Source organism: Biomphalaria glabrata, chromosome 11, assembly GCF_947242115.1.
Source record: "Biomphalaria glabrata chromosome 11, xgBioGlab47.1, whole genome shotgun sequence".
NCBI classification, from domain to species: Eukaryota; Metazoa; Mollusca; class Gastropoda; family Planorbidae; genus Biomphalaria; species Biomphalaria glabrata.
The window spans coordinates 28,511,014-28,525,937 of NC_074721.1; the positions used below are offsets into that span (position 1 = coordinate 28,511,014).

At 34.5% G+C, this 14,924-nt stretch overlaps 1 protein-coding gene across 5 annotated transcripts in view; it reads left to right on the plus strand.

Moving 5' to 3' along the window:
* The window catches only part of LOC106051110 (transient receptor potential cation channel subfamily M member 2-like), a 220,678-nt gene that overhangs the window by 201,297 nt on the left and 4,457 nt on the right, over positions 1–14,924 (plus strand). For all 5 annotated transcript variants that reach the window (XM_056003788.1, XM_056003786.1, XM_056003789.1 and 2 more), the window contains 2 exons: positions 9,692–9,746; positions 13,409–13,482. The gene's annotated coding sequence lies outside the window, so the exon portion shown is untranslated. The remainder of the gene's footprint in view (positions 1–9,691; positions 9,747–13,408; positions 13,483–14,924) is intronic.

Genomic DNA, 14,924 nt, shown 5'->3' on the forward strand with positions numbered 1-14,924 from the left:
AAAACACTCTTATAGCAGAAGAAATTACCTTACCTAACTCAAAAAATGTAGAATCAACATTTTGTAAAATTAATACCACCTCAACATCCCTAATAATAGGCAGCATTTACAGACCACCAAATTCTAGTTTAGAATACATGCAGGAACTATGTAATCAGATTACTACACTTAAAGAGACAAATAAAAATGCAGTTTTTTGGATTATGGGTGATTTCAACCTACCTGATATAAATTGGAAAACACTAACCATAGATAAACACCAAAACCTTAAGGACATAAATGAGCTTTTCATAGAAACTTTACACAACCTAAGTTTAGATCAAATCATTAAAAAGCCAACTAGATTAAACAACACATTAGATCTCTTCTTAACCAACTGACCTGGATTAGTAGTTGATTATGAAATTATCCCTGGTCTATCAGACCATGAGATCATAAAAATACACAGTCAGATAAAAGCAGTAGCCAATACAAAACCCAAAAGAAAAATCTTACTCTGGAATAAATGTAACCTAACACAACTACACCAAGCTGCACTAAACTTTCAACAAACATTCTTATTAGAAAAAGACATTAACCAACCAGTCGATGACCTCTGGAATTTCATTAAAAACCATCTTAAAAGCATAATAGAAAATCATATACCAACTAAATACACATCAAACAAAATAAATAAATGCTGGTTTAATAATAGACTAAAGAAGCTTTGTAAACAGAAGGAAAACCTCTATAGAAAATTTAAAGAAACTAATGCAGAAAGAGTTTACAAAAAGTATATAAAAAATTAAACACTTAACCCAAAAAGTAAGCAGACAGCTGCAGAGTGAATACATAAACAATGTAATATCTAAAGATAACAACAAAAACCTATGGTCATACATTAAGTCTAAGAAAATGGAAACAACAGGCGTAGCGCCATTAAAAGATGAACATAACATAATACATAATGATAATGAAACTAAAGCAAACATTCTAAACAAATACTTTGCATCAGCATTCTCAGCCCCAGGAGACAAAGACATATTACTGAATTTGAACCAAGTAGACAACATAGAAGATATAGTAGTACAAGAAAATGGAATTCAAAAACTATTAGCCAACACCAAACCAAATAAAGCTTCTGGACCTGATGGTATTCCAGCTAGGTTACTCAAAGAACTAAGTAATGAGCTAGCCCCAGTGTTCAAAATACTCTTTCAGGCTTCACTTAACCAGAGCAGAGTACCAAAGGACTGGAAAGAAGCTAATGTCACCCCCCCTATTTAAAAAAGGAGAAAAATCTGACCCAGGGAACTACAGACCAGTATCACTTACCAGCATCACATGTAAAATCCTAGAACACATAATATGTAGCAACATCATAAACCACTTAGACAAACATAATGTCCTCACACCATACCAACATGGCTTTAGGAAATATAGATCATGTGAAACACAACTAATAGGACTAATTGATGATTTTTCAAAAGGTTTAGATAATAGTGAACAAATAGATGCTATCTTACTAGATTTTTCTAAGGCTTTTGACAAAGTTCACCACCATAGTTTGCTTAAAAAATTAAAATATTTCGGCATTAATGGTCCACTGCATCAGTGGATTAAAGACTTTCTGATAGGGAGAGAACAAACTGTAATAATAAATGGCTCTAAATCAACACCGATAACAGTAAACTCAGGTGTACCTCAAGGTACAGTCTTGGGTCCACTACTATTTTTAATTTACATAAATGATTTACCATATTGCATTAGTTCAGGAACAAAAGTCAGATTATTTGCAGACGATTGCATAATATATAGAACAATAAAAACAACACAAGACACAGATATTTTACAAAGAGAATTAGATGAATTACAGAAATGGGAATCAAATTGGAGCATGTCTTTCCACCCAGAAAAATGTCAGTTGTTAAGAGTAACAAAAAAACTAAAACAAATTAATTCCACTTATCTTATTCATGGCAAACCAGTATCACAGACTAAAAACGCAAAATACCTAGGTGTTATAATAAATGAAAAACTATCATGGAATCCATATATACTTATCACAGCATTAATTATTATTATTCATTATTTACTTATTTTATTTTAATTATTTCTCCATCCTACCACCAATTTCTCAACCCGCACCACCTTTTCCTCTCCAGGCTAGACTTAGTTGACCACATTGGAGATAGCTAGGCCGCGTCTTTCGACTTATCTCATCTTGATCGGGGAAAGATAAACTCAGTCTCTTTAATCTTACCCACCGGATGTCTGAATGACTGTCGCAGATGACACCACGTTGTGTGGAATGCAAGTCACCCTTCCCCCCCCCCACCTTTTCTCCCACGTCTCTCTTTGATCTAGGAGATCACTCGGACCAACACATCTATTGATCTTTCCTATGCGCGACTCCCACCTCGAGTCGTATTCACCCACGTGTAAGATAATTCTTAGCCTAGGACATTTCCTTTTTCCGCCCACATTTTCCAGGCCTGTATATAAGGTAAATCAAATCAAGTCAGACTCTCTCATTTTCTCATTTGAGCTGAGCTATCGAGTCTGGACTATATCATTTATTCTTTCTCCTAGAGGAATAACTGGTGATAAGCCGAACTTAATCACAAGTTCCATCTTAGTTACCTTGTGCATATTTCTCACTGGAGACTATTATGTGTATTTTATTATTCCATTTACATTTAATTAGTGCATTGTGTATTTCTCACTATCGTAAGTAGAAAACATAAACGTGTCCTATGTATGTAGTTAAGTATTGCATTAATCTATTAATGCTGCGTTGCTCAATTGATCGTTGATGCAAAAATGTATATATTTGTACATCTTATTTTATTTTCTTTATCTCGGCTGTCCGCCTTCATAATTTTACTAGCGCACTGCTACTGCGTTTAGAAGAGAAGAGATATGAATTGTCTCCCCTTTACTCATTTTACTCTAACGAGAGTTGCGCCCCTCTCCATTTTTTATTTTTCCATATCCCATTTGTCATCATCTCCCCATTGTACTCTAAAGCAATGTTACCAATCTGACGAATGCACCTCAGTCGAGGGCATCAATAGGATGCATGAGAGACATGTCCTAACCTGTCTTTATTTATCCGCAGCCTCCCTCAGGTGTCTGCTTATTTACTATCGAGAATCACCTACTGCCTATGTGCTTAGTGCTATTCAGCACTGCACTTACCTATTTATCGGATCACTTGCCCACTTGCTATTGAGTATCCTCTACTGCCTACGTGGATCTACTCAACACTACTACTTGGCGCTATCGGCCTTGCCCGCCTATTCGATAGCCCACCTGTCAACTTATTAGGTGCGACGTGCCTAGAGACTCAGATCTGTGCGAGGCGTAATAGCTACGCCAAACCCTCTGCAACTCATTGGACTTATCCTGTTCACTACGCTGCCCACGGCAGATCCGCTCTGCCCGCAGTACACTTGTGCCAAGGGTAGACGGCCACCCGCCCTACTGTGCCCACTAAAGATATTAGAACTTTGGATTGAGACTCCACAAGAACTATATCACCGGCGTCCATCTACCCGCTAGAGCGCCACCTCCAGCTGCAAAACCTCATGCCAGGACACAGCCAGCTGCGACATCAACAGGAAAACCAGCTAAGTCAGAGGACAAAGTGACATACTGTCTTATTAAGTGCAAGAGTGATGATTAAACACAGTATTAACTAGAGATAGATGCAAATCCTCCCCCTTTTTTTTCTTTTATGTAAATATTTATGTAAATAAATATTCTTTATTTTTAACTTTGTATCTTTCTTTCATTGCTTGTCTTGTTGCGTGCCTGCTCCCGATTTATATGCTGACGGGTTGGTGTGTGAAAGCTTTCAAAAATAATCATCCCCTAGACATTAAACACGCCAAACACACGTATATTTCCCCAACCTGTCACATAGCGAACTGGTTACAAACTAATAGCCTACACATTATGGCATGGCATCTACTGGATACTTACAATATGTCAGATGAGTGATTTTAGATAATCTTTCAGCATTGATTTATAATTAGAAAAAAAAGAGAAAAGACCAACTATATCGTGTTTGTACTTCGATGTCTCTGCACAGTTATCAAAAGAGCTATTGACTTTTTCAATGCAACGGAACTAGAATGAGGATGTAGATCTGTATAAACTAAACAAATCAAATTGGAGCATGTCTTTCCACCCAGAAAAATGTCAGTTGTTAAGAGTAACAAAAACTAAAACAAATTAATTCCACTTATCTTATTCATGGCAAACCAGTAACACAGACTAAAAACGCAAAATACCTAGGTGTTATAATAAATGAAAAAACTGTCATGGAATCCACATATTGATGAAACTACAAAAAAATCTAACAAAGCATTAGGATTTATTAAAAGAAATTTCTATAAATCAAATAAGAACATAAAACTAAATGTTATTTAACCTTGGTTAGGCCAATAATAGAATATGCATCCTCCGTTTGGGACCCCTCAACTCAAGAAAACATTAAAAAACTGGAACAGACACAAAATAGAGCTGTGAGATTCATAACAAACGAATATTTACATTTGACTAGAGTAACACCTTTAGTAAAATCACTAAATTTAGAAAGCCTTCAGGACAGAAGGCTCAAAAGTAAAGTAGCAATCATACATAAAACACTGAACCATAATCTTCAAATACAAAAACAAAATTTCATAAAATACTCTGAAAGACACAAAGATAAAGGCACATTCCTCGTCCCATATGCTAGGACAAATTTGTACAAATACTCCTTCTTCCGTAGTGCTATTAGAGCATGGAATGGGTTGCCTGAGCTAGCCAGGAAAACCAGTGACTTGGCTGAATTTAAGTCATTGGTTAATATGCATGACTAAATGCATGACGCGTAGGACGTAATTGTAATAGACTAAAACAACACGAACTTCAATAAACACAATGATTTTATTCGTCCATATTTATGCTCTCTACTCCAACCACTTGTTCTCTATACTCTGACTTCCTTTTACACACAGTCCCTGACACACTGCTGTTCACTCAAGCATGTAAACTCATGGTCCACTGGTCATTTCATACACAGGCACACAAACTGCACTACCAGCCACGCAAAACATACACTTACTATTACAGTAATCATCTTCTTTTTTGAAGTAACGTCTGTATTATATAAGATAAGATAAGATAAGATAAACTTCTGATTTAGAACTCTTAAGATCAATATCAACTAGATCTAGATCTAGATCTAGAATATAAATTTGGAATAACTTAGATGTAATTTATATTAAATTTATGTAAAAAAAATCCTAGATAATCTATCAATATGCAACATTAAATTTAAAAATAAATGATTAGTTTAAGTATATTATAACATAGCAATATTGATCTAGAGGTTTAAAAATCAAAATCTACACTTTAAGTCTAGAAATCGAAATTATATATCTTGATTTAGTCTATATCAGTGTAAGCTAGACCTAAAAATTCTAGATCTATACTCTACAACGATTTTAATTAGAATATAAATCCAGATCTAATTTTAAAAAATCTAGATATAATGTAAAAAACTTAGATGTAGTTTTAAAAAATCTAGATTAGATCTAAATCTAGCTATTATGTCCTTTTAAAATACGAGTCATGCTAACGAAGTTTATATAAACATTACTGTACCGAGTTGTTTTAGCATTTCATTAAAAGGGTTTTCAATAATTGTTTGTAATAAATTACATCCTTATTTTAAAAACCTGAACAACCTATTGTCGATATTTTTGAAAAAAAAGTCATTTGACATAAATTTGTTTTAAGCTAAAAATACGGAAGAATTGGATATCGATAATTAAACTGTAGTTACTTATTGTCCAATTATATAAGCGTAAATCTTGCTAATTCAAATAATCGTTTGACATATTTTTTTTTTTATAAAACAATATCATAATACTAATAGTTCATATCACAGACACTATATGTAATATAATTAGAAGAGCAAATAAACTTTCGTTACCGTTGATCTTTTTCACAAAAACATCCGAAACAATAGATACTTAAATATATTGCAATGTTTTGGAAGGAACTTTAAAAGTAAATCAGAATTTCACTAGCGTTTAGTGTTGTTGTTTTTGTAAATAAACGTGACGGACAGTGACGGACCGACCAATAGACAAAACGCACAAAATAACTGACCTTTATTTTGATGGGGTACTAAACAAAAAATTTATAAAATCTGCTTATTTAAAAAGAAATTAGTTTAGCATTATATCATGTCGCGGCGTTACGCTACTGCTCGATAGTCACTGCATAAAAGTCCATTAAAAAAATTTTGCTTGTTATTTATATACGAAGTGCATTCTTAGCCTTTATAAACAAACATAAGTGTTTTTTTTTAACTTCAGCAGCTTGTTAACCAGAAAAAACAACAACCTTTAACTAATATTTACATATATTGTGAACATTTCTTGTACATTTTATTGACTTAGGGATACTGAAAATCTTTAAAAATAATGTCATTTCTTTGTTAACATATTGTAACATTGCCTCCTTTCCATTTATGTAATTGTTTTTCAATTGGTGTATTTTTATGGAAAAAACAGCTTATATAATTAATTTTAATAAATTAAACGTTTTTTTTAGAAAACCAAAAGTAGCCGTTGCACCTTAACTTTTCAAGCAGCATCCCATGGGGAAATAATACTTTTCATTTCTCTTCTAGTTTTCGGGATCTGAATGTTACAGACGGACAGACGGACGTCTTGCACAAACCTTTTAGTGTCTTTCTTGTTACGGGGGCCGCTAAAAATTTCAAAGACGTTTTGCCTTTTTCCATTTCCTCAGCCATCGATCATGGGTGCATATGAGTTGTTGTTTTTATTTCTTGTTGGCCTCCTTTAGTCTAAGAACGAAAATGGTTTATTTTAAACACTTTTTTTCATGTTACTGTCGAGCCCTTTTTGGGAGGGACACTTCCGTTCACATATATTTGCAGGTTAAGGTGGCTTTCGCTTTGGTGGAAGAGGAGCCAGACATTTTTTTAAGGCACGCTTATCTAATAGGGCTGAAGACCATGTTTTCCGTTAGTCATATCTTTTTTTTTTTTGGTCTCCATCTCTCTCCATGTAGTGTGGTCTCAAGCTCTGTCTTACCTATACTCAGTCAATTTTCAATGTTATAAGGTCTCGTTTGTATCTCTCTGTATATTATTGTTATCATAACGGAAACTTTGTTATTGCAAATGAGGAACATATGTATGTCTTAAAAATTTAGAAAAAAAAAGTACATCCACTCATTTGAAAAATCTCTTTTGGAATAACTCAACGTTTTTTTTTTTATTCTACATTTATTTTATTTTTAAAGGGAAATATTCCTTATAAGCGTTGTGATCTATGGGTCATCTGTTTATGTGGTCCACCGTTAACGAGGGTTTCATGTGACCATCGAGATTACTTAAAATTAATTCTAGGCAAATGATAAAACTCTACTAATGTGACAGCTGCTTTGAGTTAATTATAGACATTTTAATTCGCAATATTAATCAAGCAGTTCTTTTGATGTTAAAAACTCAAATTCTCACATTGTCAATTACTTTTTGAAATGTTAATTATTATTATCAAACATGTGTCGGGCAGTATTAAACTTTTTTTTATGCATTGTCAGACTTTCTGCCAACATGATAAAACGACAAATACAGATGATTTATAAATGCTACGAAGAAAAAAGATTTTCCATTTTGCTAAACATCAGCACCAAGGACCACTTTTTTCGTCTCATTTAATTCACTACTTTCTCTCATTTAAAGACTTGGTCCGTGGTGCTGCTGTTCATTTATGTTTAATATATGTATGTATCATCATCATGTATCATTAGCACCTAGCTTCAATTTTATATTTACATTCCAAGCTTAATTGCTCATACCCACTGAAGCTTCTGTATGTAATGTATTTATGTTGTCCACTTGTCATTATAAGAGATACACAATTAAATAGAGCCATTGTTTGTCTAATACATGCTTAACGGCTGTCCGTTGCGGCTATATTGAAGTTGTCGGTGAACGGATGTGGCGAGGTGGGGGAGGAGGCTAGCTAAGGCATGTGACCTTTGACCACTGGGGTGATAATATGCATACGGGTGAAATTACTCTAGACCAGAAAAATGTTTTTTGGACCGGATTAAAGACTTAAAAGTAAAGTAGTAATTATACATAAAACACTGAACCATAATCTTCAAATACAAAAACAAAGTTTAATAAAATACTCAGAAAGACACAAAGATGCTAGGACCAATTTGTAGAAAAGCTCTTTCTTCCCTAGCGCTATTGGAGCATGGAATGGCTTTCCAGAACCAGCCAGGAAAACCAGTGACTTGGCAGAATTTAGGTCATCGGTTAATATGCATGACTAAATACATGCTGCGTAGGATGTATTCATCTTCTTTTTTTGAAGTAACGTCTGTAACATATAAGAAGAAGAAGAAGGACATTTCGAAGGACTAGAGGTTTATTAGTTAAATACGTTATCACTATGGGTGTTGTCGTTTCCAGGGTCACTGGTACGAGCCTTAGTCGGCGCAGTCCCTTATTTTCTTGGCATTTAATTCACAACTTTCTCTCATTTAAAAAATTTGGTCCCTGGTCATTTATGTTTAATATATGTATGAATCATCATTTGTTTCAGCATCTAGCTTTAATTCTATATTTCCAAATTTTTAGGACTTTTCATGAAGAGGTGTATGTAAAAAAAAAATATTGATTACATGAATAAATTGAGATAATAATAGATTATTTTTTTAAAAACAAAAATTATTAGTAGTATATAAAATTAAAAGCTGGAAAAAAATCATAAAATTGAACTTAAAATATTTTATTTTCTTTAATTACTTTTAAACATGTAAAACGATTAATTAGATATATCAGACAAAACAAATACAAATACATTTTCTTTTTTAGGGCTGAAAAATTCAAGTTAAATAGAATTAAATTGTTTAACATTGTTTAATGTTAGAAAAAAAATAAATTTTGTAACAAATCTCACTATCAAGACTCTCCGCAGGCCACACGACACCACCAGCTTAAAAAACTCAGGGCTCCGTAATAACGTAATGGCTTAATGTTCAATAAATAACAGTCAACACTGTACAATTGGCAGCACGTACACTGTACAAATATCTCTCCGATAACACCGTTTCGCTGTATCAATTCTTGCACTTGTCTTTCTGCCTGGCCTCGGACTGGTATTGAGCAGTTGAATTAAACCGTCGATCGGAAAGTTTTGACTTACTCGAATCTGATACCTTTGCTCTTTATATAGGGTCCCCAATAGACTTCCAGAACCGGATCGAACGTCGCTCGACCATTCTGGGAGGCCAAATGACTACATCCCTCGTGATGCTCCTGAGTTCTGTTCACGACGGAGATCCTTCCCAAACCGTCACGTTGACACTCATCTCGGCTGACCGTCTTAAATCGTCACTATTGATCGCTCGTCTTGCGCTTCCTCGGGCGATTTGCGTCGGCTGACTACACACATACCACTACCCCAATGTGTCACTACCAGGTTTATTACAATATATTAAAAATAATTATGACTTCAACTAAACCACACTAGCGTCAAAAATTCTACTTCGCGGTTCCCAAAACATGGCCTACACAACATAGCTTTGAATTGTGATTTTTAGTGGACATGAGTCTCGCCTAAAAAGATTTTTGCATTATGTAACTTTCATTATTTATCAACAGATTCCATTCTAAATAAAAGATACAAATGTTCACCTAAAAAAAGTTTCTATGCTGTGTAAGTAAATATATTTTTAGTTAGTGTTTCAGGTTTTTTCCTTTTTCGTTTTTATTTATTTACAGTACATTACTATCAATCTTTACTTGCTTAGATGAATTGGTTAAAACAATCGACAGTCATTTTGTCGTTTGCAGCTTGACAGTTAAAATAATTTTTCGGCATCAATGAAGATAATAAAGATACGTTCGATATTCTAAAGTATTTTACTTATAAATGTCGTTTATGTTTAAGTTTTTAAGGGTGATTTAAAATAATGAACGCAAAGTCAACATAAAACAGAAAAAATTTCCCCGTGATGCAAATTTTAACTCATTAGCATATTACGTTACATTATTAAAATGTTTTCTGGACTATGCCTACTTTGGAGTGAAGACACTTATTAATTTGAAGCATTCCAAAAGTCTTCCAATAGAGTACTCAGTTGAAAAAAGCTATACAAAAATGTCGTGAGGAGCTTAATTTATAAACTTTGTAGTCGAAGAGACGACGAAAAGCGACGTTGGCCTTTGAGAAACTTTTGACTATTTATCTAGTATTGTTATAACCATGCCATACACACCGCCATCCAAGCTAGTGCAGAAGATGTTCATTGTTATAGTGTAGACTTCGAAGGATTGTTATATTTGGAAGAAGATAATGATGTTCCACACATGTCTAAAGCTTACGAAGACGCCATGCTATACACAGACGTTTTTGTATGTATTTGAAATATCCCGTGAATAAACAAATATATCTGTTGTTATGACATTGGTGTCTAGAAGTGGGATTGGGTGACTCAACTGGAGCATAATGTAAGTTTTTTTTTTTTCAAATGAACGCCGAGACAAGTTGAAATGAAAAGAACTGATAAAAGAGATAAAATGACAACGTTTGAAACGCTTTGAGAAGATTTAAGACAATTTTAGAGCACGAATTTGGCAGGTTCTAGCTGATAAAGGGAATGAACTGGAATAATATTGTTTGAGGTGAAACCGTATTTCGTCGAGCTTTTGAATACTGTTTAAGACTCCCGACAAGATTTAAACAATTAGATGCGTGAATGAATGTACATGATGGTGAACATGATGGGGAACATTGCAGATAATTCTACTGTATTGCAAGTAGAAGGCCAAATATACCTAAGAGAAAATATTGTATGGTAATGAAAGGTGAAAGAGACTCGTTGGTAAAAGAGAAGTTGTCTGGTTAGGACTGTGGCTGCAAAAACAGTGGTGATGAAGGCGCTGAGTGATTGTAGCATCGTTTGTGACTGAGATGAAGGCAAGTATCGCGACTGAGGCTCTCAAGGCGAGAACGTGGCAACGAGTACCTCAATAAGCCAGACAGATCAAGACAACTTTGGGTCTGCTTAAAAGTTTGCTGTTGTGAACCTGAAAGTCGTCTGCCATCTATCAATACATTTGACGATAATTAAAACTATGAACGCCTAAAGACCGGTCTTAATTTGTTGTTTTGGTTCCTTCTGTGAAATTGTGACTACGGGGCCTTAACAAAGGCCAAGAAAGAAACAATTTGATATAAAACTCGAAGCATGGCAACTGCATCCATGCAATTGACTAGAACTATACATGCGGTGCCCTTCGGTGACAGTACACATGCAAAGAAATCTAACAGGGTCTTAACAGACCTTTGTACTTCTGCCTATCTGGGTGAGAGTCGTTTGAATAATGGTGAATTAATTACAGTGGAACCTGACACAGATTCCGACAAAGACAAAGATTCCGTTAAAAATTTAGTTCACTTCATATATTGTTATGGTAACACAAGTATCTTCTAACCAAGACGAATGTTCAGCAATGGTGAAGATAACCAAAGTTCAGAGTATCACCGAAAAAATAAATCAAATCACTATGTATCACCAAGACTGACACTAAAAATCGGAAATCTGGAACTTGAAATCCAGAACCCAAAACTTAAAACCCTATAGAAAGACAAATAACATATTCCTCTATCTTCTAACCTAAGAACAAAAATACCAATACGACCGAATCCATATTAAAATAACTTTACATTGTGAAATAAAACAAACTCACCCTAAAGAGGGGTCAAATAGTCCTTTGAGAATATATACTAAGGCAAAGGCTGTCCAGTAACATAAGCACTTGGATAAGTTAGGAACTCCAAAGATACAGCTTGCTTCTGTCCAGCAATATGGCATGAATGCACCAAACTACCAAGAAGACAATATTGACATCATATGAAAATTACGATAAAGCGCAAGGGGAGAAAACAAATTACTACACAAAATGATAATACAAATAATAAGGCTTGTCTTCGAGTCCGAAGATTAATGAGGAATGCAGTGTTTCCCGTGGCTGCGCAGCCCCATCTGAGACATGCATATTTTGCCACATCCAGGGCAAGCATAACCATTGATTTTCTTTTTGTCGTCTGCGTTTGTCCTCGGCAGCATATTTTTTTTTTGGTCTCAAATGTGTATCCCTCGACCTTCGTGAGTGATTTTCAGCTGTCTCGTTCCGACGCCGCATGCAGCTCAGTGCTCTCTTCTATGTCAGCCAAGGAAAGTTGACGCCTAAGCTGGTCTTTGAAGCGTTTCCGTGGGGCGCCTCTGTTACGTCGACCACCTTTTAACTAACCAAGAAAGACTGCCTTTGGCATACGTTCGTCTCCCATACGTGCCCTGCCCAGCGTAGTTGCCGGACCATAAGTAGTCCCTCTATACTGTCCATACCGGCGTTCGCAAGGACATCGCTGTTTGTAGTGCGGTCCTGCCACCGAATGTCCATGATGGAGCGCAAGCATCTTTGGTGAAAGCGCTCAAGAAGTCTTAGTTGTTTTTTATAAAGTGTCTATGTATAAATGACGCCATCCCCTATTAATAAAAGCGGCGCTATCGGAATGAGTACCTTTTTATTATGGAGGTAACTAATTGCGACAGATTCTTGCAAAATACTGCATTCATATTTATTTTTTAAAGCAAATAAATGTATTATCAAACGCATGGATTTCATTTTTGCTTTATTCTGTCACCAAGTAGATGTTAGAAATTAATGACTTTTTAGATTTCTTATTATATATATATATATATATATATATAAAGCAAACTCTAAAAAAAAACAACACATGAAGATCTATTAGAAAGATAACTTTTTATAAGTATACTTATGAAATTATCTCTACATAACTATGTTTATTTTAATTTGATTAATGAAGAGTGACCATGTAACACATATTGGTTATATCTCGGTATTTGGGCTAAACAACTTATGTCCATATATTTTGTGGAAGGAGAAGAAACTTTTATTTCATAAATACGTTTGTTCAAATACAAGTACAAAAATAAAATAAAATAAAAATAAAATTTATTTATTAACTTTTATAAATCTACCACAAAAAATGCTTTAATGTTTCATTTTATCACTGAGATAAAATGTTTATTAAGCTTTAGCAAGAGAACATTAATGTGTGTGTTCAGATGACCCATCTCATTTATAAAGTGTTCATTTGAGCAATATCATTTATGTTATTAAATATATTTGAACATAAACTTAAGGTGTACTACCGTTTATTTAGAAATGTTCCGTAAAAAAAAAATCAGTAATAGCGCCATTTATGATCATATAACCGTCCAATGCTGTTGGGTATGTGGTAATCTAAAGAAACATATAGATCAATGTATTTTTTTCCATTCTATACAGTCGAACCAATTATTCTAATTCAGCTAGATGGACAATACATAGAGGAAGAGTATTAAAACGAAGACACAAGAAAGGTAAGTTTCTGTAGCGTGATTATTAAAGTATATCCTTTAAAACAATTCTGTTGATGCATTATCCATTCGTTTACATTTCACAGAAATCTATGATATAAGGTCATTATTTATTTTAAGAGCAATAAAAATGTAGTGTTTTTAGCACCCTTTGAAAGGGGAAAAAACGCTATTAGTTTTGTGTAGAATGTAAGTCCGTCCGTCCAGTTTAAATGTCGTAAACTAGAAAAGATAGCAAAAATCAGACATTCTTCTTCTTCTTCTTCTAGCCAGCTTTATTGCTGCTGAGCTGTGAGCTCTTTTGCAGACTGTGCCAAGGAAAAAAAGTGTGCTGTTTTCTTCAGTTGTTCAGCTTTGTGTTGATGGGGCACGTCAGCCTAAATAACGCAACCCATCTAGGAGAAGGAAAACTCTGACTCCAAACCTCCACTCTGTGGCGATACTCCCCCGTGTGGGTATCGGGGCTTGGAAATGACCAAGAGAAATAAATAACCCCACTGCCTTTCCACTTGCATTTCACTAGGTGCTTTTTGACAGAGGTCTGGATTGCACTACACCAGACGGAGGTCCTTGTCTCACTACATTTTAATACTAGACATAAACCCAACATGAAGTGTTTTTTTCTAAATCTGGTGAATGTGATATCGTGAAGGGGCCTGGATCCAGGATGTGACGATTCCACAGAGCATACCCAGGGCACAGTCCACTTTAAGCTTTCTACTGCAGAAAAGTTCAATTTGGAGAGCTCTATGGATGGCGGAGAATGGACCATTGGCCAACCCCACCTTGTCCCATGGATATTCCGGTTACAGTCTTCAGACCTAGATGTTTCCTTTTATGTCAGTATTGGAGAAAATTGCCAAGACCGAAAACTCCCTTAAAATGCGGGGACTATATATATTTATATATTTTAAAAAAGCCTGAGGAAACACCCAGCCTACACTAAATCAGACATCATATCTTAGACCATTCAAAGCTCTGATGCTACGGCTACTTTTTTTCTTTTCTAAAAGCGAAAAATCTAATTTTTAAAATCAAGTATGCAAGCAGTTTTTTCATTAAAGATACACCACTTTTACAAATATGCATTACTAATAAAAAACATTAGAGGTTTTTAATAGGAGTAGAGTGATATTTTCCTTTTTTTCAACACATTTATGCAAAGTTAGATAAGTGCTGTTATACAAACTACTACATTTACACTGAAAATGATAACTATTTTAAAGAGAAAAAATTTATTTAGTATGCATATAAGTTGGACATAATAAATCAACAATTAATAATTAGTTTTTTTTTCCTATTATCACGTGAACTGATAAGTAACTGTATGAATGCAGAAAAATTAACTAAAGGATTTTTTTACGGAAATGTTTTTTTCTTGACGAATAAGAGATTGACCTTTTACAAAACAATTAGATTAATTAGATATTCATTATAAGACATCA